The sequence below is a fragment of the Camelus dromedarius genome, chromosome 18 (genome assembly GCF_036321535.1).
Source record: "Camelus dromedarius isolate mCamDro1 chromosome 18, mCamDro1.pat, whole genome shotgun sequence".
NCBI classification, from domain to species: Eukaryota; Metazoa; Chordata; class Mammalia; order Artiodactyla; family Camelidae; genus Camelus; species Camelus dromedarius.
In genome coordinates, this window is record NC_087453.1 from 40,116,465 (window position 1) to 40,143,797 (window position 27,333).

The 27,333-nt window shown below is 33.4% G+C and overlaps 1 protein-coding gene across 2 annotated transcripts in view; it reads left to right on the forward strand.

The window, feature by feature from the left end:
• MACROD2 (mono-ADP ribosylhydrolase 2) overlaps positions 1–27,333 on the forward strand; it is a 1,873,695-nt gene that overhangs the window by 6,815 nt on the left and 1,839,547 nt on the right. The gene's annotated exons all lie outside the window — the stretch shown is intronic.

Consider the following 27,333-nt stretch of genomic DNA (forward strand, 5'->3'; position numbering starts at 1 on the left):
GGGACTTGGAAGATTCTAATTTCATAGATTGTTGTCTTAGATTGATGGAACTATATAATTTTCTTTGGACCCTGAGCAAGAAGACTAGCATGGAATTCCTATGGATAAAATCTGTGAGAAATAGCGGCCAAATTAGCCTTTGGTGTCTGTGAAGAGAGCACGTTTACCCGAGTGTTTGGGCTTTAGAGGGAATTTTGTTTTTCTAGGAAGGCAAAGCATGTGGGTTCTTTTAGAGCTTACTCTGCCTGGAAACATGTGTGACCTTGGGCAAAGAGGGTAGTAGCTTTCCCCCAGGTTCTGTTGGGGGTCACTGGACAAGCTGATTGGGATGTACACATCTGACCTGCTGCCCAGTGTTTTGAGTAAATGCAAGTTGTTTTAATAATGGTGTAATTAAGACATCCTTGAGAGAGAAGGTAGTGCTGTGTAAAGAAAAGAATACAGAGCTAGAGATTGAAAGGACAGAACTGTGGGCCCTGTCCAAACCAGAGACATGTGTCTCTTCATGTCAGGGTCTCAGTTGTTTATTCTTCTGCTTATGAGAAACTGGTATTGAAAACTTCAGTTCCACTTTTTATGGCTAGTAAATCTCTCTTGTACTTCATTCATCAGATTTTTTTCTTGGTCGCTGTTGCAGCTGGTCAGTTTTTTAAGGTTGCAGTACATGATGATGTTCTTTTTTTTTTTTTTTTTTTGTTTAAACAAATTTTGGCTCCTGATACAGAGGTAGATTTCTGTTGCTGCTAGAATAATTGACAAAGCAATAGTGATACCCAGGCTGCGTTGCCCAGTGTTGGGTCTGCTCTCCTCTGCATGTAGGCTTGGCCTTTATATTGATTGCTTCTATATGAATATCCCACACATATGAGTGTACAGTTGAACTGGGTTGTTAGAGAACTCAGTTGGATGTTTTCAGAGATACCACAGACCAAAATATTTCCCCCTAAGCAGAAAAAATAGACTAATACCTCACATTATTATTCCCTAAGGAGATCCTATGTATTTAATCCTGTTTCCCAGTGTGAGCTTTATAAATGGTTTACAACTGCTCTGTGTATTTCAGTTTTTTCATTCATGCTTTTTTGAACGTGAAAGTTCTTCATGAGGCTCTAGGTGGTGTGATCAAAATTGTATTTTTATTAAACAGTGTTTTATTTCCATCTAATGTTACTTGCTTCTCTCTATTGTGACCTGGAAATTGGTGACTGGTCTCTTGTTTTTTTCGTGAAATGGAGTGGCTCATTCTACAAGTAATTTCTTTTCAAAATATGTATCTTTCATAGTACTTTCTTCTAGTGTTACCTATCCAGTGCTCAGTTATACTAAAGTATTAGACAAGAGAGTTTTAGTATTTTAATAGTTTGAAAGAACCTTTAAAAATATAAATTAAAAAAAATGATACAGGACAACTATAAATATAGTTATATTTTTATATTTTATTTTGAAATATTTAAGCCACTGCTTATAAATGTATATGTATATAAGTAGGTACTGATATTTATAATAGTTTAATCTTTTAAGTATGCAAGAAGCCTATAACTCTGTCATATAGTTTCTGATTTGTAGGAAAGGAACAGTACTTACTGGGCTAGCACAATATACCAATTTTAAATTTAGTAGTTTGTCCTTATTATCTCTGTTTCTATAGGAGACCATTTTGGCCTTGCTATCCATGATTACATGGAAAATTCACAAGCTACTATTTAAGAAACTTTTCTTTGCTCACTTTTCTTTTACTTTCACTAAAATATATTGTAATAGAAAGTTAAGAAAAGGGAGCAGTGGCCAAATATGTTTGTCACAATTTTGATTTTAAGCTGTCTTAACAAAAAGAAACCAAAAATTGCCAAACAATGTAAACTCAGTGTTTGTGCAGAAAGAAAGTAGCAAGTAGATAATATTTTTACTTTGACATATCTTTTGTAATATTGGAAAGCTAGGGGTCATCAGAGGAAAGAATGGGAGATGATTACAAAAAAAAAAAAACCATTTGGTTATTGTTCATGTTCATATTTGTCAAATACTATTAGTAAATCTCTGGAATTATATGCTTCTAATTATTTCTTCTTTGTTAGCAATTATATAATAATTCTATTTCATTTGTCAGTTACTCTGTTGCAGGGAACTTTAAAATGCTTGTCTCTTCTATTATACTGTGTCTCTAGCACCTGGAATAGTGCCTCTGTGTAGGTGGGCTCAATCACTATGTTACATAAGAATGCCTCAGAGGTTAACAGTCTACAAAGGACAATTCTTTTTCTTTATTTTTTTTCAAATTTAAAAATGAGCATTTAAAAACATATATAAAAATAGAGTAGTGTAATGAAGCTTTATGTGTCCCCCATCCAGTTTCAACAGTTAATGATGGTCAGTTTTATTCCATGTATACCAGTGATCCCTGCACCCTTTCTCTCAGACTGTTTTGAAGCAATTTCTGTACATCATATCAACTTTATTTGTAGACATACGTATGTGTGCCTATGCATGCATCTCTAAAAAGGAGGGACACATTTTTGGTGCTTTAGTATAATCACAGTACTGTCACCACACCTGAAAACTAAGATTTCTTTAGCATAATTAGATATGCAATTAATATTCACATTTTTCTCATTGTCTGATAATTTTGCTTTCTTGTGCAGTTGGTCTGCCTAAGTCAAGATCTAAAGAAAGTTCACATATTGCATTTAATTTATGTATTTGTCTCTTTTAACCTATAGTTTCTTGTCTTTCCATCCTTTTATCACCTTGTAATTTATTTGTTGATAAAGTAGGTTATTTGTCTTATAGAAGTTTTTACATTTTGGATTTTGCTGAGTGTATCTTTGTGGTGTCATTTAACATGTTCCTCTGTCCCCTGTGTTTCTTATGAGCTGGTTGTTAAATCCAGAGGCTTGATCAGACTGGGGTTTAATTTTTTTTGGAAGAATACTTTATAGATTATTGTACTTTCTTTTGCATGATGTCTGGTTATCACTCTCTGTGGTGATAAGACTGATCACGAGGGTCAAGTGTTGTCAGCCTAATCCATTCTTTGTAAAGTTCCCTGTCACCATTTTAACCTAGTAAATTTAGCAGCCATTGATGATTATTGCTTAGATTCATTATTTTACTAGAGGTTGCAAAATAGTATTGTCCTAATTTTTCATTCTTTCTTCATTTATTGGACTTCTATAAAGAACTTTTTCTTATCAGCTTTTTTTTATGCAGTACAGTTTATACAGAAAAGGCAGAATAAATGCTAGATTTCTTTTTATTTACCAGTTTTCAGTTGAGTTGGTTTCCTGAAATCCTCCAAAGATAACCAAAGATTCTTTCTTCTTAAGTTTTACTGTCATTTGGAACCTCTTCCCCCCTCTTCCTCCCCCTGCATATGTTAAATGGGATTTAAAGTATAGTGCTCATACAAATGCATACAGTTACTAAACTGTAGTCCTAGGATATAGAAGACAGGCAAAGATAGATATAGATATATAAATGGATGGATGGGTATGATAGAAGGATGGCATTGCTTTTTTATAGGGACAGAAGTTCAGTTCTCAGGTTTAATTGGTATGTGTTCTGTTCCCTTTTGGTACTTTCCATGCTGAGGTTCTAGTAGAATAGCACGCAGAGAAGCACGACTCTGCCATGCTTCTGCTAATTTTTTCTTACTGGTTGGTATCATGGAAAATAGCTGCAGCTGTAAGTTTAGATTGAGTCATTACTTCTCATGTTTATATGGAACAGTCAAGGTTGGAAAATATAATAAATACTGAAGATGAATTAGGAGGAAACTGTAAAACTCAGATATGACAAAATATTTTAAAAAGGGTCATTTTAGAAAGAAATTTCATATTTCATATCTTATATATAGTGTTTTAATATGATATATATGTCATTTGAAAATGCTTAACTAGAAAATGTCTGAACCATGAAGTCTAAATCTGAATCGCCATTTTTTTGAAGTTTATTAGCAATATTTTGAGATCTGTGAATTGACTAGAGATAGGCATATGTGTAATCCTTGTTTTTTTGTATTAATAATTTTTGCATGGTTAGCTGAGAAGTTCTGTCTTATTTGCTCTTATTTTTATTAAAACTAATTTTTACTCTTAAATAATTTTCATAAGAGGTGATAGCTGACCAAAGAAATAAAAGTTAAATCCAGACTCCTGAGTCTGCCTATCACGTTGAGATCGTCAGTGTGGGTTTTGAATTTTGTTATGTTTTACCTATGTCCCAAGTTGACTATTGATAGCTAGAAATCATCAAAGAAAGAGTATCTTAATCATATTTCAATCCCAGTGCATAGTCCAGTATTTTATCCTTAGTAAATTTTCAGTAATGATTTTTTGAATGTCAGTGTGTTTATTAATCACCAGGGATGAGGAAATAAGAATATAATTATTGTTGCTGAATATTCTATGGAGAGGGGTAAGGGACCATATGATAAAAGGAATTAAAAAATTATAATAACTATGATGAAGTGGCTCTGCTCCAGATTTTTAAACTATATTACCTGTATTTTATTAAATATTTGATATTAGTTGGAAGACAGGCCACAATTTAAAATGACTGAACTGTTAGGAAAATGGTGTTTAGAACAGAATGGAGTTCAAAAGGGATACAAAAATTGGAAAGGAATTTTTCCTATTTTAATCTTTTGATATTGATCCCTTTTTATATTATTTTCAGTTTGAGCACTATACTTTAAAAGTAAAATAATCTGAAGAAGCAGAAGAAAGCTCAGAGCAAAACAACTTAGCTTATTAGATACAAATCATTTATTTTGAGTGGATGTTAATTTTTTCTCCACTTATATGATCTTAAAATGAATTTAATTAAGAAAAGAAATCTATTTTTGCCTCAAGTAAACTAGACCTTTCTGTCTTATTCTTTCAACAATTATTTGTGAAGTTTTCATTACCTGCAAAGTTCCACAAGTAGAACTTATATTAGAAACAGACATTTTTCACTTTAGAAGTGAAAAATAGACTAGAAAAGACTAAAAATCCTAAAATGAGCTGAACTCTTATGATCTGGCCTCTCTCCTTTTCAGTCTCTAATGTCACTCCCTTTCTTGGTCTCTGCTTGTAGACCTTTTCTTTCTGGAATGTACTGTGCTCCTTCCCACTACTGGGTCTTCATCTTTTTTTTTTTTTTTCCCTCTCTTTCCACATCTCTCACCTTCTTAATTTTTCCCAGATTTCATTTCTCAGCTTGAAAACCTTCTATTCTCTCTGAACTCTTCCCTGAACCCTTACTCTGGAACAGATTCCTGTATTAAATACATTTCATACAGCTGTGATACTGTTCATAGAGCATTTATATCTGTTTTCATATACTCAGTCATAGAATTATCTGATCAGGATCTGTCTCCTTAGGAGACTAATTACTGTGAAAATAGGGACCATGTTGTCTTAACTCCCTTTTATATCTCTGGCTTCTGGCATAATGCCTGATGCACTGTAGATATTCAGTAAGGATTTGTTGTGTGAATTGAATAAATGATAAACTATATATCTGTTGATATTTCATGCATTATTTCCTTTCTTCCCACCTTTTCATCACTGTATTATGAAGATTCATTGGGGAATGATGGGCTTAGAAATTAATCCAGATAATTTTTAATGTAGGTAATAAATACTTTGCACCTCTGTAATGTAAGGTTGATTTTTATCATTTTAAAAGTTAGATAGCCTAATGATAAATTACAGTAAAATCTCACTGAACTGCTGCATTGATATTTAACTAGTTGAGACGAGGATGAGAATTCATGTGTTGTGTGTGTTCATCAGTGTCATACATTATATATTATTATTTATAGTACTTAGTAACTAAATGTCATGATTTCAATTTCTGTGAGCTTAAATGTAAACAAAGCTTAAGTTAAATGTGTATAAATGTAGAAAATTAAGCTCATTATATAATAACATTTTAAAGTGTAGAAAAACTTAAGGTATTGCCATTCTAAATGCATTTACTTTGGTATTATTGATTCTTGACACATAAAACAACTGTAAAAAATTATCTTATTACTATAGTCCTTTAAGCCATTTACTGAATTAGTTGTTTTGCTTAAGAAAGGAATTTGCTACAGATAATGAATTTGGTTCCCCATGGAAGAATTAGGCTAAATAAGAGAATTTTGAGAATGACAAGCATTCATGCTAATCTATGAAAATAGAAAAAATTTTTGTGTAATAATATTTTGTGTGGAGGTGTGAACATTGGTTTAGTCACACATTTGTGAAGTACGGTTAACTTCTAAAATGGAGATAAAATTTAAAATTATGTAGTGATTCATAAGTCACTACATAGTTTTGTTTTTCCTCTGCCTTTATCTCACTCTTAGTCCTTTTAACTACTTTCCAACATTATTTTAACAACATATAAATAAGTTTTATTATACATTGCAGAGTGTACCACTAAGTGCTATGTAAATTATCCTTGTATTTAAACTTCTTTTTAAAATAGTATAGAAAAAAATCAAATATCTTTTTTTTGATATATATAAAAATGACATGGTGTTGAGACAAGATGAAAAGTTCTTTCTGTGTATTTCTTAAGTCTGTAACTTCACCACAGAGTCTGTTAGTTTTATTTTTAATACATTGAATGAATTATACCAGTAAATACAGATTTTACTTAAATACATTTTGGTCGGTGCAGACAGATACTTTGAAATTGGTTACAGACAGGTGGTAACCAAAGCCAACCTTTTCCTTTCTCCCTTCCTCCCCACCCTGATTGTCTTCTATACAAAGAGTCTTCATAAAGTCTTTTGCCTTTTTGAAATATTTAGTTATTAAATTTTCATATAAGTATTCAAAACAAGGATTTGAATATAATTTACTGTTTTATCGAAGCCTTTGATTTAGAACCAAATTGAGGATTGCTGATGAAACAAGTAACTATAGATAATAAATACGTGCACATGCCTTGCCATATGCATGCCAGGGCAGAAGATATGTGTACCTTTGGAGGTTTGGAAATACTAAGATTTAGTTTGGTGTACCTCCAGGGCAAGCCATGGATTTCAGATTGTTAATTGTTCCCTAGAGATTGGACTAGTACATATTCAGTTTTTTAAGTGTCCAGACTACCCCAACATAGAGGTAATTCTCCCATTACACTTAGATTTGAGATTGTGTCTGCCATATGAAAGTAACAGAGTTAGAGTTTTACCAAATTTTATACTTCGTTTGTATTAGTGATTCTGTTGGGGTAAAAACTTTCAGGTTTTTTTTGTTGTTGCGGTTTTTTCTTTTCTTTTCTTTTTTTTTTTTTTGTCGTATAAATTGAGGCTTAATGTTACATACCCATCAGATAAGTAATAATGGGAATGATTTCTATTATTTTAATGTATATATATCTTCCATGTTAACTCTGGGAATGCAAAAGTTTTGGGATTAAACATGTCTGGCATCAAACCCCATTTCTGCTCTTGTATACACTAGCCAAGGAATCTGGGACCTCCCTAAACTTGTCTCCTCATATGCTAGTTATCACATTGCAGCTGTATTTCGTCTTCCTAAGGTTGTGATGAGAATTAATTGAGAGAGGACATCAGTGGACCGACATAACTCCAAAGCCCTCTCTTCTTATTATAGAATGCACCTTCCTCTTGCATGAAACTTCTTGTTCTTATTCATCATCTGCACATACCTATGTTCATAGCCAATGTGTAAAAGAAAGTAGGTTTTTTACTATGCCTATAACTAACTACACATATAGTTCTGTTTGAACTTGGACTGTCTGCTTTAGAAAGTAGGAACTGTGACTGCTTATTGGAATTTTTTTATGGGGTCTAGTGGAGGTTTTTGTGTATGAATCCATTTAGTAGTTTGTGATAAGTATGCTAAGCAGAGTTACAACTGATCAAGGAGAAATTTTTTTAAAGATAGTTGGTTATTTGGAAATATCAGGAACTACTTTGTTTCCTCTATCAGTGCTTGTATGTTGTTTTTAAGATTTTGAAATTTGACTGTTAGAGAAGATGACATTTAAAACTGAAATTACTTTGAGTTAAAGGCTAATATTTTAAAATTTCTAAATATTTTGTTGTTAATTAGCACTTAGAGTAAATAACAAGCTAGTAAAATTTCTGGACTTCAGTATATGTGAATGTCATTGAAAAGGAAAAAATTTCTGTTTAAAACAAAAATTGACTGAACAACTTACACATACTAAGGGAATGGCATAATTCATACCTCAGAGAAGATGACTTTTTGTTGAGGAAAGTATCTTGAACCTTTGTGGATAAGAGAAGTCTAGAAAGAAAAGACAAAAGCAGAGAGGAATTTTGAGTTTTTTTGGAGAGCTTGAGAGAAAGGTGTGAAAGATGTAGGAACAAAAGGAAAAGGAGATGTGAGGAGAAATGGTGGAGAGCAAGGTGCTCCAGCAACGTGGCAGAAAGGCAGTCCTTGTGTAGGATGGAATCTATCTGTCCTTAAAGGATATAGATAGGATGGGGGCTGGAGATACTTATCTTACCTGATTATTAAAGTAACACATGTACCTGGATGGAGGTACCCAGGTGCCTGACATCTTTGTTGTTTTAATGATGGTGCAAATTACATGATTTATAAGAATATTGAATTTAACCATACTTATGAGTGCCTTTGACAAATACAAAAAGTACTCTATGCTCTATAGTCTCTGAATTCTTCCTCTTGTTCAGATGGCACATGGCTGGTCAGGGATAATAATGCGTACCTGGCAGTTCACTAGACATATTTTATCTCAGCTGAGTAACTGGTTCAAATTCATGTAACTTGACTTGGTTCTTAAGCATATTTAAAATCTGTTTAACCTTTAAGTGTACAGTTCAGTGGTTTTAAGTACATTTATAATCATCCTAAGTACCCATTTCCGAGACTTTTTCATCTTCCCAAATAGAAGCTCTGTACCCATTAAATAATAACTACCAATTCTCCTCTCTCACCCAGCTTCTGGTAATCTCTATTGTATTTTCTGTCTTCATAAATTTGCCTGTTACAGACTTCATATGAGTAAAGTTATACAGTATTTGTCCCTTGTGTTTGGCTTATTTCACTTAGCATAATGCTTTCATAATGCTACCCATATTGTAACATGTATCAGAATTTCATTCTTTTTTAAGGTTGGAGAATATTCCACTGTATGTGTATATACCACCTTTTATTTGTTCATCTATTGATAAGACATTAGGGTTTCCACCTTTTGGCTATTGTGAATAATGTTGCTGTAAACATTGGTGTACCAGTATCTGTTTGAATATCTGTTTTCAGTTTGTTTGGGTATTTAACTAGGAGCAGAATTGCTGGATCATATGATAATTCTATGTTTCACTTTTTGAGGAACCACAAAACTGTTTTCCACAGCAGCTGTATCATTTTATATTGCCATCGGTAATGCACAGGGGTTCCTCTACATTCTTAACAATGCAAGAATTGCATTTTTTTGTTATTATGTTTTTGAAAAAATGATAATAAATATAAAGAATAATTTCTCTCAGCAATGTTTAGTAGTTTTCATTGTACAAATCTTTCACCTTATTGGTTAGGTGTATTACTAAATATTCTATTCTTTTTAATGCTATTGTAAATGGAATTTTCTTAATTTCCTTATCAATTATGCCTTCATTGCTGGTATATAGAAATGCAGCTGAACTTTGTTCATTTTGTATCCTGTAACTTTGCTGAATTCAAGGAAATAATATTTTGGGTTTTCTACATATATGATTATGTCATCTATGAACAGATGTAATTTTACTTCTTCCTTTCCAATACAAAGTTGTATATTCCTTTTAAGCAGCTGCTGAATTAAGTTTGTATTTTGCTGAAGACTTTTGCAAAGTTACTCACAAGGGATATTGGCCTGTAGTTTTTTTTCTGGCTTGGGATTGGGTAATCCTGGTTATCTAGAATGAGTTAGGAAGCATCCTGCCCTCTTCAGTTATTTTGGAAGAGTTTGAGAAGGATTAGTGTTAATTCTTCTTTAAGTGTTTGGTAGAATTCACCAGTAATGCCATCTAGTCCTGGGCTTTTTTGTTAGAAGGATTTTAATTCAATCTCCTTATTAGTTATAGGTCTATTCAGATTTTCTGTTTCTTTCTGAGTTAATCTTGGTAGATATTTCTAAGTGTGTTTCTAGGTATTTATCCATTTCTAGGTTATCCATTTTTTTTAGTGTATAATTGCTCATAGTATCCCCTCATAGTCCTTTTTATGTATGTAAAATTGGTAGTCATGTCCCTGCTTTTGTTTCTGATTTTAGAAATTTTAGTCTTTTCTCTTTTTTTCTTAGTACAGCTTAAGGTTTGTCAACTTTATCTTTTCAAAAACCCAACCCTTAGTTTTATTGCTCTTTTTGTTTTTCTAGTCTGTATTTTATTTATCTCCACTAGACATTATTTTTTCCTTTCTTCTGATAGCTTCTTTTTCTTTTTTAAGTTTCTTAATGTGTAAAACTAGATTATTGGTTTGAGATCTCTTTTAATGTATATGTTTGCAGCTATAAATTTCCCTCAATACTATTTTTGCAGTATGCTGTAAACTTTGATATGTTTTGTTTTCATTAGTCTCAGTGTATTTTCTGATTTTTATTTTTTCATATGGCTTCAAGTTCTGTCTAGCATGCTTTTTTTCCAACTCAAGAGATTCCCATTAGTTTTCCATAGGTCTAGTGGTTATGAACTCCTCCAGCCTTTATCTGAAAGTGTGTGTATTTCTTCATCATTTTGGAAGGACAGATTTGCTGCCTTTTTTTTTTTTTTAAGGCAAATCTTTTTTTTTACTGAGTTATAGTCATTTTACAATGTTGTGTCAAATTCCAGTGTAGAGCACAATTTTTCAGTTATATGTGAACATACATACATTCATTGTCACATTTTCTTTCGCTGTGAGCCACCACAAGATCCTGTATATATTTCCCTGTGCTACACAGTACAATCTTGTTTATCTATTCTACATTTTGAAATCCCAGTGTGTCCCTTCCCACCCCCAATACCCCTAGCAACCACAAGTTTATATTCTATGTCTGTGAGTCGGATTCTGTTTTGTATTTATTTATTTATTTTTTTTTTAGCGTCCACATATGAGTGATCTCATATGGTATTTTTCTTTCTCTTTCTGGCTTACTTCACTTAGCATGACATTCTCCAGTAACATCCATGTTGCTGTAAATGGCGTTATGTTGTCGGTTTTTATGGATGAATAGTATTCCATTGTGTAAATATACCATATCTTCTATATCCAGTCACCTGTTGATGGACATTTAGGCTGTTCCCATGTTTTGGCTATTGTAAATAGTGCTGCTGTGAACATTGAGGTGCAGGTGTCATTTTGAAGTAGGGTTCCTTCTGGATATATGCCCAGGAGTGGGATTCCTGGGTCATATGGTAAGTCTATTCCTAGTCTTTTGAGGAATCTCCATACTGTTTTCCACAGTGGCTGCACCAACCTGCCTTTGCATCAGCAGCATAGGAGGGTTCCTTTTTCTCCACAGCCTCTCCAGCATTTGTCATTTGTGGACTTTTCAATGATGGCCATTCTGACTGGTGTGAGGTGATACCTCACTGTAGTTTTGATTTGCATTTCTCAGATACTTAGTGATATTGAGCATTTTTTCATGTGCCTATTGATCATTTGTTTTCTTCCTTGGAGAATTGCTTGTTTAGGTCTTCTGCCCATTTTTGGATTGGGTTGTTTGTTTTTTTCTTATTAAGTCGTATGAGCTGCTTATGTATTCTGGAGATCAAGCCTTTGTCGGTTTCATTTGCAAAAATTTTCTTCCATTCCGTAGGTTGTCTTTTTGTTTTACTTATGGTTTCCTTTGCTGTGCAGAAGCTTGTAAGTTTCATTAGGTCCCATTTGTTTATTCTAGCTTTTATTTCTATTGCTTGGGTAGACTGTTCTAGGAGAACATTTTTGAGATGTATGTCAGATAATGTTTTGCCTATATTTTCTTCAAGGACGTTTATTGTATCTTGTCTTATGTTTAAGTCTTTGATCCATTTTGAGTTTATTTTTGTGTATGGTGTAAGGGAGTGTTCTAGCTTCATCGATTTATATGCTGCTGTCCAGTTTTCCCAACACCATTTGCTGAAGAGACTGTCTTTACTCCATTGTATATTCTTGCCTCTTTTGTCAAAGATGAGTTGACCAAAAGTTTGTGGGTTCATTTCTGGGCTCTCTATTCTGTTCCATTGGTCCATATGTCTGTTTTTGTACCAATAGCATGCTGTCTTGATGACTGTAGCTCTATAATATTGTCTGAAGTCTGGGAGAGTTATTCCTCCAGCCTCTGTCTTTTTCTTCAGTGATGCTTTGGCAATTCTATGTCTTTTGTGGTTCCACATAAATTTTATTATGATTTGTTGTAGTTCTGTGAAATATGTCCTGGGTAATTTGAGAGGAGTTGCATTAAATGTGTAGATTGCCTTGGGCAGTGTGACCATTTTAACAATACTGATTCTTCCAATCCAGGAGCATGGGATATCTTTCCATTTTTTAAAGTCTTCCTTAATTTCCTTCATCAATGGTTTATAGTTTTCCATGTATAAGTCTTTCACCTCCTTGGTTAGATTTATTGTGAGGTATTTTATTACTTTGGGTGTTATTTTAAAGGTGATTGTTCCTTTACTTTCTTTTTCTGTTGATTCATCATTAGTGTAAAGAAATGCAACTGAGTTTTGAACGTTAATCTTGTAACCTGCTACCTTGCTGAATTCTTTGATTATTGGTAGTAGTTTTTGTGTGGACCTTTTAGGGTTTTCTATATATAGTAACATGTCGTTGGCATATAGTGACACTTTTACCTCTTCTTTTCCAATCTGGATCCCTTTTATTTCTCTCTCTTGCCTGATTGCTGTGGCTAGGACTTCCAAGATGATGTTGAATAGGAGTGGTGATAGTGGGCATCTTTGTCTTGTCCCAGATTTTAGTGGAAAGCTTTTGAGTTTTTCACCATTGAGTACTATGCTGGCTATAGGTTTGTCATATATAGTTTTTATGATGTTGAGATATGTTCCCTCTGTACCCACTTTGGTGAGGGTTTTTATCATAAATGGGTGTTGAATTTTATCAAATGCTTTTTCTGCATCTGAGATGATCATGTGGTTTTTGTCCTTTCTCTTGTTGATGTGATGTATTACATTGATTGATTTGAGTATGTTGAACCATCCTTGTGTCCCTGGGATGAACCCCACTTGGTCATGATGTATAATCTTTTTTATGTGTTGTTGGATTCTATTTGCTAGTATTTTGGTGAGGATTTTTGCAACTATGTGATATTGGTCTGTAATTCTCTTTTTTGGTAGTATCTTTGCTTGGTTTTGGTATCAGGGTGATGGTGGCTTCATAGAATGAGTTTGGGAGTATTCCCTCTTTATCAATCTTCTGGAAGAGTTTGAGAAGGACTGGTATGAGTTCTTCTTTGTATGTTTGGTAGAATTCCCCAGTGAAGCCGTCTGGTCCTGGACTTTTATTTGTTGGGAGGTTTTTTATTGCTAATTCAATTTCATTTCTGGTTTGTTTAAGTGGTCAGTTTCTTCTTGATTCAGTCTTGATGGACTGTATGTTTCCAGAAACTTGTCCATCTCCTCTAGGTTATCCATTTTGGTTCCATATAGTTTTTCATGATATTCTCGTATATTCTGTATTTTTATGTTATTTGTTGTAATTTCTCCATTTTCCTTTCTTATTTTGCTTACTTGTGCTCTCTCTTTTTTCTTCTTTATGAGTTTGACCAGAGGTTTGTCGATTTTATTTACTCCTTCAAAAAACCATCCTTTGGTTTGATTGATTTTTTCTATACTTTTTAAAATTTCTATTTTATTTATTTCCTTCCTGATCTTTATTATTTCCTTCCTTCTGCTGACTTTTGGGTGTTTTTGCTCTTCTTTTTCTAGTTGTTTTAGCTGGTGGGTTAGATTGTTTATTAGAGATTGTTCTTCTTTTGAGGAAGGCCTGTATTACTATAAACTTCCCTCTTAGCACTGCCTTTGCTGCATCCGTTAAGTTTTCTGTGGTTATGCTTTCATTTTCATTTGTCTCAAGGTATTTTCTAATTTCAACTTTGATTTCATCATTGACACATTGTTTTTTTAATAGCATGTTGTTTAATCTCCATGCTTTTCTTTCTTTCTCCTTTGTTTCTCTGTAGTTGATTTCTAGTTTCATGGCATTGTGGTCAGTAAAGGTGCTTGAGATAATTTCTGTCTTCTTAAAATTGTTGAGGCTTCTTTTGTGCCCAAGTACATGATCAATCCTAGAATATGTTCCATGTGCACTTGAAAAGAATGTATATCCTATTTGTGGGGTGTGTAATACTCTGAAAATATCCACCAAATCTAATTTTTGTATTGTACTATTTAATTTCTCTGCTACCTTATTTATTTTCTGTCTGGAAGATCTGTGTAGTGATGTTAATGCAGTGTTAAAATATCCAACAATGATTGTATTCCCAAGAATATCCCCCTTTATCTCTGTTAGTAGTTGTTTTATGTACTTAGGTGCTCCTATATTGGGTGCATATATATTAATGATTGCAAAATCCTCATCTTGTATTACTCCTTTAATCATTATAAAATGTCCTTCTCTATCTTTCTTTATGGCCCTTGTTTTAAAGTCTGTTTTGTCTGATATCAGTACTGCTACACCTGCTTTTTTGGTTTTCCATTTGCATCGAATATCCTTTCCCATCCTTTCACTCTCAATCTATATGTCCTTCTCCCTAAAGTGAAACTCTTGTATGTAGCATATTGAAAGTTCTTGCTTTATTATCCAGTCTACCACTCTATGTCTTTTGACTGGAGCATTTAGTCCATTAACGTTTGCAGTAGTTAATGATAGATGTGTGTTTACTGCCATTTTGAACTTATTTTTGCAGTTGATTTGGTATTTCCTCTTTGTTCCTTTCTTCTTCCTTTTGTGGTTTGGTAATTTTCCTATGTATTGTCTTGGATTTTATTTAGTTTTTGTGACTCCCTTGTAAGTTTTTGGCTTGTGGTTACCCTTTTTTGTAAGTCTATTAGCTCATTACTTTAAGTTTTTATGAAGCTGATAGTAACATAATCTCAAACCCATCCTACCAAGAACAAAAAATTTAAAAAAGAAAGAAAAAAAATTTTCTTGCTTCCCTCTGCCACTCTTAATGACTTAGATGTCTTCTTTTACAATTTTGTGTTTATTCTATTTGTAATTCATGGCAGTTCTCTCCTTTCCAGTTATGAGTTTCTCATTTTTGTAGTATCCTGCTTCTTTTCTCTTTTAAGTAGACCTGTCAATGTTTCTTTTAGCATGGGTTTAGTGTTACTAAACTCTTTTAGTTTTTGTTTGTCTGTGAAGTTCTTTATCTCTCCTTCTATTCTAAAGATAGTGTTGCTGGATGGAGCATCCTAGGCTGCATCTTTTTTTTTCATTCGGGACTTTGAATATATCTTGCCACTCCCTTCTGGCCTGTAGTGTTTGTGTAGAGAAATCAGCTGATAGCCTTATGGAGGTTCCCTTGTAACTGATTCTTTGTTTTTCTCTTGCTGCCTTTAGGATCATTTCTTTATCCTTGACTCTGGCCATCTTGATTAGGATATGTCTTGGTGTGGGTCTGTTTGGATTCTTCCTATTTGGGACCCTCTGAGCCTCCTATAGTTGGATATCTGATTCCTTCTTTAGGTTTGGGAAGTTTTCAGTCATGATTTCTTCAAATACCTTTTCAATCCCCTTTGTTCTTTCTTCCCCTTCTGGAACCCCAATTATGAGTAGATTGGCATGCTTTATATTATCCCATAGGTCCCTTATATTGTTTTCATTGTTTTTTATTTGTTTTTTTTTTTTTTTCTCAGCTGTTCTGATTGGGTGCTTTCTGTTGTTCTGTCTTCTAGGTCACTTATTCGTTCCTCTGCATTATCTTGCCTGCTTTGCACAGCGTTTAGATCAGTTCTCATTTCAGCCAATGAGTTCACCAATTCGACTTGGCTCTTTATAGCTTCAATTTTGTTTTTGACATATTTTATATCTCTAAACACTATCTCTTTTAGTTCCTTCAGTACTTTGATCACTCCTTTTTTGAAATCTTGATCTAGTAGGCCATCAATGTCTATTTCATTGATTGTGCTTTCAGGGGATTTCTCTTGATCTTTTAATTGGGAGTGGTTCCTCTGCTTCTTCTTATTGCTCATATCTCTCTGGCATTGTGGCTTAAGGAGTATCAGTTATCTATTGTGGTCCTTAAGGAGTTTATTTATTTATCTATCTAAAGCGTATGCAGGAGTAAAACTTAAAAAAAAAAAAGAGAGAATTTTAAAAGAATGGAGGAAAAAAAGGTTTGAAAAAAGTGTATAATCAATAATATAAGAGCAAGTTGAAGCAGAATAGCAGTTGAGTTGAGACATCTTTTAAAAACCTTAAAAGAAGGAGAAAAGATCAGAAAACAATATTTGAGACCTGTGTATAATCAATAACAGGAGATCAAAACCAAGAGAATTAAAAATGAAATGAGGTGGATTTTTAAAAATAATAATATTTTAAAAGGAAAATTCAAATGGGATTAAAACTGTAAACGTATACAACTGTTTATAAAGTAAAGATTAAAAAAGTAATAGAAAATAAAACATATAAAAAAGATTAAAAAAAAAAAAGATGTGTTCTCCTGGAGACTGTGTGCTCTTAATGGTTTTATCGTGAAGTGTTTCTGTCTTCGCCCTTTTCTGCAAACTCAGCTTTCTGTTTCCAGAGGCCCTCCGTTGGCACCCTCGTCTGCCCTGATCCCAGTGCCTGTGGGCAAGAAGATTGCGACCCCTCCCAACACTGGGTCAGGTGCTGCTCTCCTTCTCGGTGGGCAGGCGGGTCATTCCCCCTCCCGATGCTGCAGTCAGATGCTGCCTCGGGGAGAGGCAGGAGGGTGGCAGATCGCGCCCCCTCCCAGCACCAAGGTCAGGTGCTGCGTTCCTGCCAGGAAGGTGGGTGGCTGCCCACACTCTTCCAGCCCTGGTCGCTCAGCTGCTCTGTGCAGCTGCCCGCTCCACCTTGGGTCTGCACTCTGTAGGTGGGCTTGGGGAAGACCGTGGAACCACCCCGCCCCTGCTCCATGCAAAAACTTAGCTCCTTGTTTGTCTTGGCAGCTCGAGTTCTCTGAGGTACCAGGTCAGAAAGATCCTATCTGCCTGCGGCTGTAATCAAGTCTCAGTCCTGCCCAGGAGGTTGTGGAGCCACCAGGTGCGGATTCAGGTCTTGGCCCCGCCCCCACCCAAGAGCTCTGCACAAGAGGATATGGTGGCTGTGGCTGTGCCCCGCCTCTCTTCTAATCAGAAGTGCTAGTTATGGCACCGCGGATCTGAGGAGACAAATGCTATGGTGCCCCTCCCCCCAGGGCACACCAGCATTGTTTCTTTGCTTTTTTCCCCATAATTTATGGGGATCCCAGGTTGTTCTGCTCTGTATCCCCTCCCAGCCATGACGTGCAGCACCCTTCAGTCCCCTTGGGCTGCATCAGTGCCGCTGTCCCTGTCCTCTGCCTTGCTCACGCAGCATGGCCCGGCCCCCAGCTGCCTGCTAGCATCTCGGGCTGGGTGTTGCAGGGACCCTTTGTGCCTGTTTAAGCTCAAGGGGATGCTCCGGGCAGATCTGAGCTTCGGAGGCACCCCCTGCGTCCCGTTAGCCTCCCCATTGGAGAGGAAGAGGTTCAGCGAACGATCGTTAGTCCTCCTTTGCCGCCCTCCCCACGGTACTGGTCCCACACTGTTTTGCATTTTCTTGTTTCTTTTTTTTTTTTTCTCCTGCCAGAATTTTGGCGTCTTTGTCTTTCCAAGAGGGTGATGTTCTGTCGGAGTTCAGCAGGTGCTCTGGTTGGCTGAGTGGGTCCGTAGATGTGAGTTTTGGTGTATTTGTGGGAGACGGTGAGCTGTGAACATTCTTCTACTCCGCCATCTTGATTTTCAGTTCGTCTGTGCCTTATTTAACATGTTGTTTCTAAGGTTGCCCTGGAGAACCTTAGGGGAAAGGGGAAAGACAGAGATATTTCCGAAGTTTTTATGAGCTAGGCCCCAGAAATGGTGCATTTGGTTTTTACTCACATATCTTTGGTTAAATCTCAGGCACATGGCCATATTTAATTGTAAGAGGCTTAGAAATATAATCTAGTTATATGCTCAGGAAGAGGATGAAACTGGAAACTGGTTTTGATGAATAGCTAGTAATTTCTGCCACACTAGCCATGCACAGAACTTCCTTGACCTACCACGTTCTGTTGGATGAGCTGTAAGATACACCATTATTTTCTGTTAAGAAGGAAGGGGAAAAAAGGCACTGTCAATTTAACTATTACACAGTGCTTTCTAATCACTCTGATCTCTTTCAGTAAATATAAAATAAAAATTTTAGATTAACTCAGTTGTATAGTTTTGTGATATATCATCCTTTAACATATTTTAGAAAGAAACTGTGAGTAAAGTAAGTTGGTTTAGATCTTCCTAAAACATCTTTGCACTCAGATTCTAATTCTTCTGAATTATTTTTTTCCCATTCAGTATTGTTGATGTGTTTTTCCACAGAGTTACTTTCTGTGCAGTTGGGAAAGTTGGTGATACAGCGCTAACTAAAAATGTACTCTACTTCTGTCTGGGATTTTTCTTCTAAATCAGTGATACCTATTCTGTAAGTTTTAATGCTGGCATTGATCTTAACAGATAGTGTTAATGAAAGGTTTTCAACCAATATTTGGACTCAAGTAGGGTCATTTGGATTGTTGCCTGGAATGTTGAGAGGTTGCAGTTGTCTAATTATATTACCAGAAATGATAAGTAAATTCTTTTATATACAGTCAGTGAAGACTATCTTGACTACCACCTCCCCAGCAGCAACCGTAAATATGTTTCATTGTAAGGTACCTGCCAATTTCAGAGAGATTAAAATGTTTTAAAAAATGTATCTTAGAATTGAAGATATATAGTATATTGAATTTGTTTTGAAGTTCAAATTTTTGTATTTTTTAATATTTAGGACTTTTTTTCTAATGATGCCTAACTGATTGAAAATAAGTTTTTTGAATTTATAAAAATAATTGCATTTTAGTTTTTCATGTTCCTTAGTTTGGAAAATTAGATGAAGTAAGGGGTAAGATGGATCAGCTATTTGGAGCATTGGCCTTTTAAAGTTATGAGTCTGATTTTAGAATAATACAAGAAAACTTTTAAACACTATTAGTTGCTTCCAAATAGAATGAACTCTGATACAGTGCATTTTCTGTCATTGGAGATATTCAGAAAGGTTCTGGATGAAAGTCAGACAAAAGCACGTCCTTTACTGGGCAGTGATTGAACAAGATTTTGTGTAATGTGTAAATTTATGACTATTGAAATTTGTATTCTAAAATAATTTAACTTTGTGTAAGTGGTTTTCCCTTTTCTAATCCCTGACATTCTAATTTATCAATGCTTTCTGTTGGTGATTGGAGCACCAGTGATTTTTTTTCTTAATGTAAGACAGATAAGTAAATGCAGATCACTGTTCTGTTTGTAATTAAGTGATTAAACACACTAAGCCAAGACATTCTTTGAAACACTGATTGGTACATAGGGAGCATGGATACAAGGAATAGTACTTTTTTCTTTGTAGATTTCACTGCAAAATATTGTTACCTGACTTTGCTGGAGGTATAGGAAACTTCTAATTTGTTGATTCTTTGAGGGTTGAGTTTGTGAAAAGGGCCAGGGTAAATTTTATTTTTTATATTTAAAATAAAGACTTATGGAAATAACCCATTTCCCTCTCCTTTCTTTCTTTTTGTTGTTAACACAGTACTTGTGGCCAGACTTTTTGTAATCATCTATACTTAAACAGCTAAGTAGGGAATCTTTTGACCTTTCCTGTTAATGGTTCAAATGGTCATTACCAGGATTGTTCATACACTTTTGGGGAGCAAATTAAATAGATGAAGGACAACCAACTTTTAGGAAGAGAGATAGGCAGAGATACATCTTTTTCTTATTTTCTTCCACATACCCAAATTTAGATGTTAAGTTACATGAGATTTACTTTAACTGAAAATGATAGTAGTGAATAATAACATTCCCAATTTAGTCTTGGCCATTCATAACTTGCGAATAGCTCCAGTGTGGGATTTTAAAGTCTATTTAACTGTGTTTATGGAATGCTTTGTTAAGTAAATATATATTTCTTACAGCAATAAAAACAACGGGGTAAAGACATTGTTTTTTTTCCTAGGGTTGTCCTGTTAGTCTAAATATTTCATGTATCTCTCGTTCTGTGATAAAGACTGCTCGAGATTTCTCTGTTAATATTTCTGGTATGCTATATGAAGTACTTTTTATTTAAAAGTATTATTTCTGTGCATATGGATTGAACTTCATTACTTTGATGATAAAAATGTTTAAATGCTTTGATGTCTGAAATATGTCTACAAATTAACATTAGCAATTTAAGGCTTTATGATTAATTACTTCTTAAGATGAATTCATGTTAGGTACAAGTAAATAACATAGCTTTCCTTAAATGTTTGTATTAATTAAAAATTATTTTTTAAAAAAGTATATTATAACTAATGATAATCAAATTTGTATTCCAGGCGTTAATTTATAGTAAGTGTGATAATGATATAAAGATGTTGAAAACCACTAGAAGTGGTCACTACTATATATTTGTATATCTGTGTACTTGTATTTTGTCATAATAAATTCAATCATGGTCATTGTAAAGCACTCAAAAGGTATAAAAACATACAGAGTTAAAAAATGATAGTTTCCCTTTCCCCAAACACAATTTCAATCAAGTAAATACTGATAACATTTAGGTAATTGTCTTTCTAGAACTTTATGCATTTTTTAGCTTATTTTTATTTAATGCAACAATGTGTCAGGCATTCTTCTAAGCATTAACAAAAGTGGAAATTTTTTCAAAATAAATTTTTAGGTACTTACTACCCAAGGTAATAAATTTTGGGAAACACGAGGCCAAGAGAGGTTAACTAATTGGTTAGCCCAGTCAGCCTGGTACTAGAGTTTGTGCTCTTAATCTTGCTGCCTCTTAATGCTTTTGCAAATACTCTACTGTGTGTGTTCTCTTATATAGTACTTTGTTAGTTTTTATACTAACATGTATATGTAGTACTTTGGGGCTTGCTTTTTCCACTTAAAATATATATTTTGATGTTTCCTTCTTTTTAAACAACCGTGTTTTATCATAATTTAAATTTATTTACCATAAAGTATTTTATCCTTGATGGATACTAGGTTTTTTTTTTTTTTTTTTGCAGTTGCTAATAAGTTATGGTTTATAATTCTGTATATGTCTGAGACTTTCTGTGAGATAGATTCCTAAAAGTGGAACTACCAGATCAAAGGCAGTACAGATTTGAAATTTTGGTAAAACTGTTTAATCATCTCCACAATGGCTGACATAGTTTATACACAGGTCAGCATTGTAGTTCTGCCACCAATAGGTGCCATTAATCCCTAAAATGTTTGCCAGTGGAAAGGGTAAAAAGTAGTAACTTGTTGCTGTTGAGATTTGCATTTCTTTAAAACTTCCTGTTTGTTAGCCTTTTGGATTTCTTTTGTGAGTTTTCTGTTTATAACTTTTCCCCATTTTTCTATTGGATTACCTTTTTTTGTGTTTTCACTTAGTAAATGTTGCAGCATTTTTTGAAAGTCTATTGTTGACCAGTATGGTGATTAAGAATACAAACTTGAACCAGATAACCAGGCTGAATACTGCCTTTGCCACTTCTTTGGGAAGGTTGCTTAGTCTCCATACTTAAGTCTCTTCATTGGTAAGACAAAGTTGGTGATGATATACCTCAAGAAGTTATTGTGAGGATTAAATAAATTAGTAATTTATAAATAGCATAGAACAGTATCTAATCCTTAGTCATCTCAAAGTGCTAGCTTTTATAATAATTATTGCTACTGTTATTTATGCTGTCTTGTTATTAGCAAAATTTAAAACTAATGTTTGTAATGTCTCTTGCATTTTAGGTTTTATTAAATTAAGACTTTGCTCATTCTATTATTTATAAAAGTAACATACTTTTTTAGTTTCTTTGAAAAGTTGACGTATTTATATTTCAGGTTTGTTATCTGTATGGAATTTCTTTTGTGTGTTAGCAGGTAGGTGGCCTTAGACTTTCTCCCCAGTGAATGTCTAGTTATCCCCATTGATGTTTTCTTAGTCATATACTAAATTTTCCATGTATCCAGGATTCTTTTTCTGGACTCGTCATTGTATTTCATTGTGATCTGTCTGCCAACTGTCATGTCATTATGACACTGTTATAATGACTATAATTTATATATTTTGATAATTTGGGAAAAAACTCACTCCTTTTTCAAAGTTTATGATTATTTTTAATATATTTTCTCAGACTGATTTTAAATTCTATTCTATTTATAAAATATTCAGAGTTCTATTCATATTTTATTTAAAAAATCCTATAGGGTTTTGAAAAGGTTGATATCTTTACAATGTTGAATATCCTTATCCAAGAATATATATCTCTATAAAATTAATGAATGTGAAACATGCATATGGAGAGTCAAACAGTACAGAAGAGTGTAAAATGAAAAATAAGCCTTTGTCTCTAGCTTGATTCCCGTATCTATTGCCATCATTAATAGTTCATGTATGTGCTAGAAAATTTTTGTGTTTTTTTGTACTTTTGTGTACTTTTTTTTTTATACACATAAGATCATGCTTTAATACTGTTTATTTTTCTGTATCTACTTTGCACCTCATAATCTATCACGGAAATTATTCCATAAGAAATTCTAATGGTATATTTCACTTATTTTTAAAGTCTTTGTAGTCTATTCTTGTGTGGAAGTATTGTGATTTTATTTAACCGGTCTGTTATTGATGGGCATTTTGATTAAATCAACTTCTATTTTGCTAGCATAACTAATATTTTTCGGAATGTCCTTGTGTATTTATCTTTGTATTCTTATGTATATAATAAGAATAATTTCTAGTCATGGAATTGCTAGATCAAAAGATTCAAAGTTTTCAATTGACAGATATTTCCAGTTTCCTCTCATAAAATGTTGAACCATCATTATGTTCCATTTCCACTTTTAACTGTATGCAAATGCATATTTTCCAACACCAACTCTGGATTTTATTGACTGTTTTATTTTTGCCTCTCTGATTGTTTTACTATTTTTTTAAAATCATGAGTGAGGTTGAACCTATTTTAATGTTTATTAGCCATTTGTTTTTCTGTTTAAGCACTTATCATGGGCCAAGCACTATACTAAGTGAGTTGCGTGTTCATTTAATGAATTATTTCCTCATATTAGTTACTCATTTAAAAATGATTTTTAAAAATTAGTCTCCTAAAAGTTCATTTCACATTAAGGAAATTATCTTTAGTTGTATTTGTTGCAGATTTTTTGGTTTCACCTGTTGTGCATTTTTAATGATTGTGTATGTATGTATTTTACACACAATTTTACATTTCTATGTGGTCATGTGATGTTTTATAATTTTCTTAATCTCAGTTTTGTCATCTTTGATTAGGCTTATTGCTAGATATTTAATAGATTTAAGAATTATGAACGGGACCTTTATTCTCACTTAATTTTATGATTGGTTATTGATGAGGTATAGGAAAGTATTGAATTTTTTGATAACTGATCTGGGATTTTGTTATTAGTCACAATCTTTTGGATTTTCTATGTAGACAGTAAAGCCTTCTGCAAATAATCTTATAGCTTCTTAATATTTGTACCTCTTTTTTTTCTTTTGCTTTTGTTAGCGTCACTAGTAGAGTATTCTGTAATAATGTTCATAGGAGGCATTCTTGCCTTGTTCTTGTCTTTACTGAGGTTTATTTATGTATTAATTAATAGGATAGTAATCTCATCTTTTAGAGGCACTTACTTTGAAGGAAAGTAGTCTGTCTACCTATTAAAGGACATTACCATGAAGGTTAACAGACCTAACTTTTACTTCAGTATGTGTACTTGTGCAAACATTTTTATTCTCAACTCTTCCGTTTATATAGTGAGGATAATTATTAATCTATAATGTAAAATTTTTATAAGGAAGTTACTAATTTTTTTTTTTAGTCAGTATATTAAAGTGGTTTATAGGACTGGCTGCCTTTTATTGAGTTATTTTTAAGTACTTACCAACATTTCGCACTAGGGCATGACTTCTGAGTTATGGAAAATTTTTTCCTCTGAATTTTTTGGTCACTTTGTTGTTGATCTTAAAAGTAATTTGTGTTTTTTCATGGGCATAATATAGTTAAAGCTTATTCAGACTTTTAGTTTCTTTCCTGTCAGCTCATAAACTTATTAGTCATGAAAATAGAGGGGTAAAGTAGTACAGATAAACAAAAAATGGTTAATCACAAACTCATTTTTGAAATGTATCATTCAGACAACCAACAGGTATTTAATAATGAATAAGACACGGTTTCGGCATTTCTGAATTTTGTATGATGTTTAATATTTAATAGTCTTTGTTTTACCAGCTGAGATTTACTGAGACTAATAATTTTATAGTGTATAGTTCCTAGCACGATAACTGGAATCTGTTGGGTTCTCAGTAAAATTTTGTTTAACATATTCAATATTTATGAAATCTGCTTCAGATTCAGATTAAGAATATAGATTATGATTCAGTAGGTATGGATTAGGGCCTAGGAACCTACCCTTTTAATAACACCTCAGGGTGATTTTGTGTGGTTGCTCCCCATAAGTACAAAATTTTTTTTCTGAATAAAGATTTTCCATTGTATCTCATAGAAAATAATTTTTGGAGGAAGCTGTTCACTGTCATTTTCAGTGCCTTAGTAATGTAACTTTGCCCTTCACTTTAGACTTCAGCTTTTCATTTACAAGGAATCTGGTCATTTAGCAAAAGTGTGGGTGGGCTCTTGGTATCCACTTAGTACATGTGTGTTGATTACTTAAAATTGATAACTTGCAGTAATTATCAAGTTAGCTATTGATTTACTAATCCAAAGATTCATTTTAGGTTAACTTCATGATTTTTATTTACTTATTTAAAACAAATTACCTTTTCCACTTGAAATTCTTTTTAAGGCTTAGGTGCATGGAGCTTGAAAAAGTTACGCATTTCACATGAGGTCTAAAATATATTTTTCAATGACTAAAGTCTAACCTTCAGAGTATTGCACATGAGTAGCTGGTTATATTCTAAGACAGCTTGCAATTTATAAAAACCTTTTTTGTATTGTATCAGTATACTCCAAAATATGAACAAATCATACCCCTAGAAATGACTGCCAGTTTGTAGAGTTTACTAATTTTGGCATCATTAAACTGGCCGAAATAAAAGTGATGATGGGAGTTTAATCCATTATAAGGTTTCTATAAAATTTCTACAATAAAATTTTATTTTAGTAAATATTTTAATTGGTGAGTAGGATCAATTGCTTTCTACTTATTTCTGCCTTGTTTATTTTTTCCATTGCGTTTCTATTCTTTCATGGAATTATATAACTGATACTAAATATATTTCATCATGATGGGAATTTAAATATTTTTTATTTAATAATTTTAATAAGAGATAGTTTCTTGATTGATAGCTTGATTGAGCTTTACCAAGCACAAAGGAATGGATATTTCCTTTCTGAATTTAAATCAGTGATATTGCTTATCTGTGTAAACAAGCCACTTGTGTTTATCTCTGTGTGTGTGTGTGTGTGTGGAGGGGAGGAGTGAAAGTTAGTGACCATAGAATTAAGAATTATTTGAGGTTAATGATAAGGGAAGCAAACTTTACCTTAGAATTAAGAAGAATTCAAATTTTTAAAAACATACCTCTAAGGTGCTTAATACGTGCCAGACATAGTTCTAAGTGCTTTACAAATGTTAACTTATGTAATTATCACAGCATCCTTATGGAGTACAATTATTATCTCACTTTGCAAGTGAGGAAGCTGAGGTACAGAGTGGTTAGCTTGCCTAAGGTCACACTGCTGAGTGGCAGAGTCTGACTTTGAACCAAGACCTTCTGGCTTTATATCCTCTTCACTTACCTTATGTTAATGCATGCTTTTGTTTCCCCAAAGCATTGCTGATGTATTTCTGTGTAATGTGTTTATAACGTCAAATTATATTTACTGTTTGGGAAAGATGTATTTTATGCTGAGCATTACATAATTTATGGATTACAACTCATAATGCCATAGTGTTAGTTTTTAATTTAAAACATAAGCAACTAGTAGAAAAAATAAAGTTGGATAACAAAATTGTTGATAATTGTCAAAAAGTTGTCAACATTGTGGAGAACGCTTTATCTCCTCAAGTAGTTGTGTAATGAATACCACTTTACACCATGTAAAAAAATTATTCACATGTCTTTGTAATTCACCTTGTTCCAGATTTGCACTTAAGAATTACTGAAAGTTTAAAAAAATTTGCTTTTTAAGATTTTTTTAAACTAGTCACCATTTTTTTAAAGTAATGGAATGGACCACATACTGAACATAAACTATATTTTGCAACTTTAGCAACATGCTCTATGAAATTACTTCTCAGACTAGAGTGCTAAGGTATCTATGAGTCTTTCCCAGAGAGTATGTAAAGTCATGCAATAGAAGTATTACTCTTTTAGAGCACCGCTTCTACTAAAAGATTGGTGGGGGTGGAATATTAAGTGATGTAATTGCTCAGCATTTAAAAAGTTTTTTTTTTTATGTTGAAATTAAATGAATCTCAAGATAAAAGGCAAAGAATTTCACAGTAGTCTCTACCCTAGAGATCCTGAAGATATGAATCAGTTCATTCTGTGGAAAGGTTTCAGGAGTGCTTGACTGTATTTGAAGTCATTGTCTTGGAAAGTTGTGAAATTAGTAAACCTAACGAGCATAAAATGCTGGTCAGTACTAAGTTGAGAAGGAGCCCTCATTTTAACAGTCAGTCAGTTGCTGTAGTATCGGTATACTAAAGTGTTAATCAATAATCTTTGTTAGGCTGTTGAAAAGAGTAATATTATCAAAGACACATCTTGTTTTAACTCTTGGAAATATCTTGCTTTCTTGGCTTTTATTTTAGTAAACTCTACTTTAAATTTTTTTTATTTTTTATTTTTTAACTTTTTTTATTGAGTAATAATCATTTTACAATGTTGTGTCAAATTCTAGTGTAGAGAACAATTTTTCAGTTATATATGAACATATATATATATTCATTGTCACATTTTTTTCTCTGTGAGCAACCATAAGATCTTGTATATTTTTCCCTGTGCTATACAGTATAATCTTGTTTATCTATTCTGCATTTTAAAATCCCAGTCTGTCCCTTCCCACCCCCCACAACCTTGGCAACCACAAGTTTCTATTCTGTGTCTATGAGTCTGTTTCTGTTTTATACTTGTTTGTGTTTTT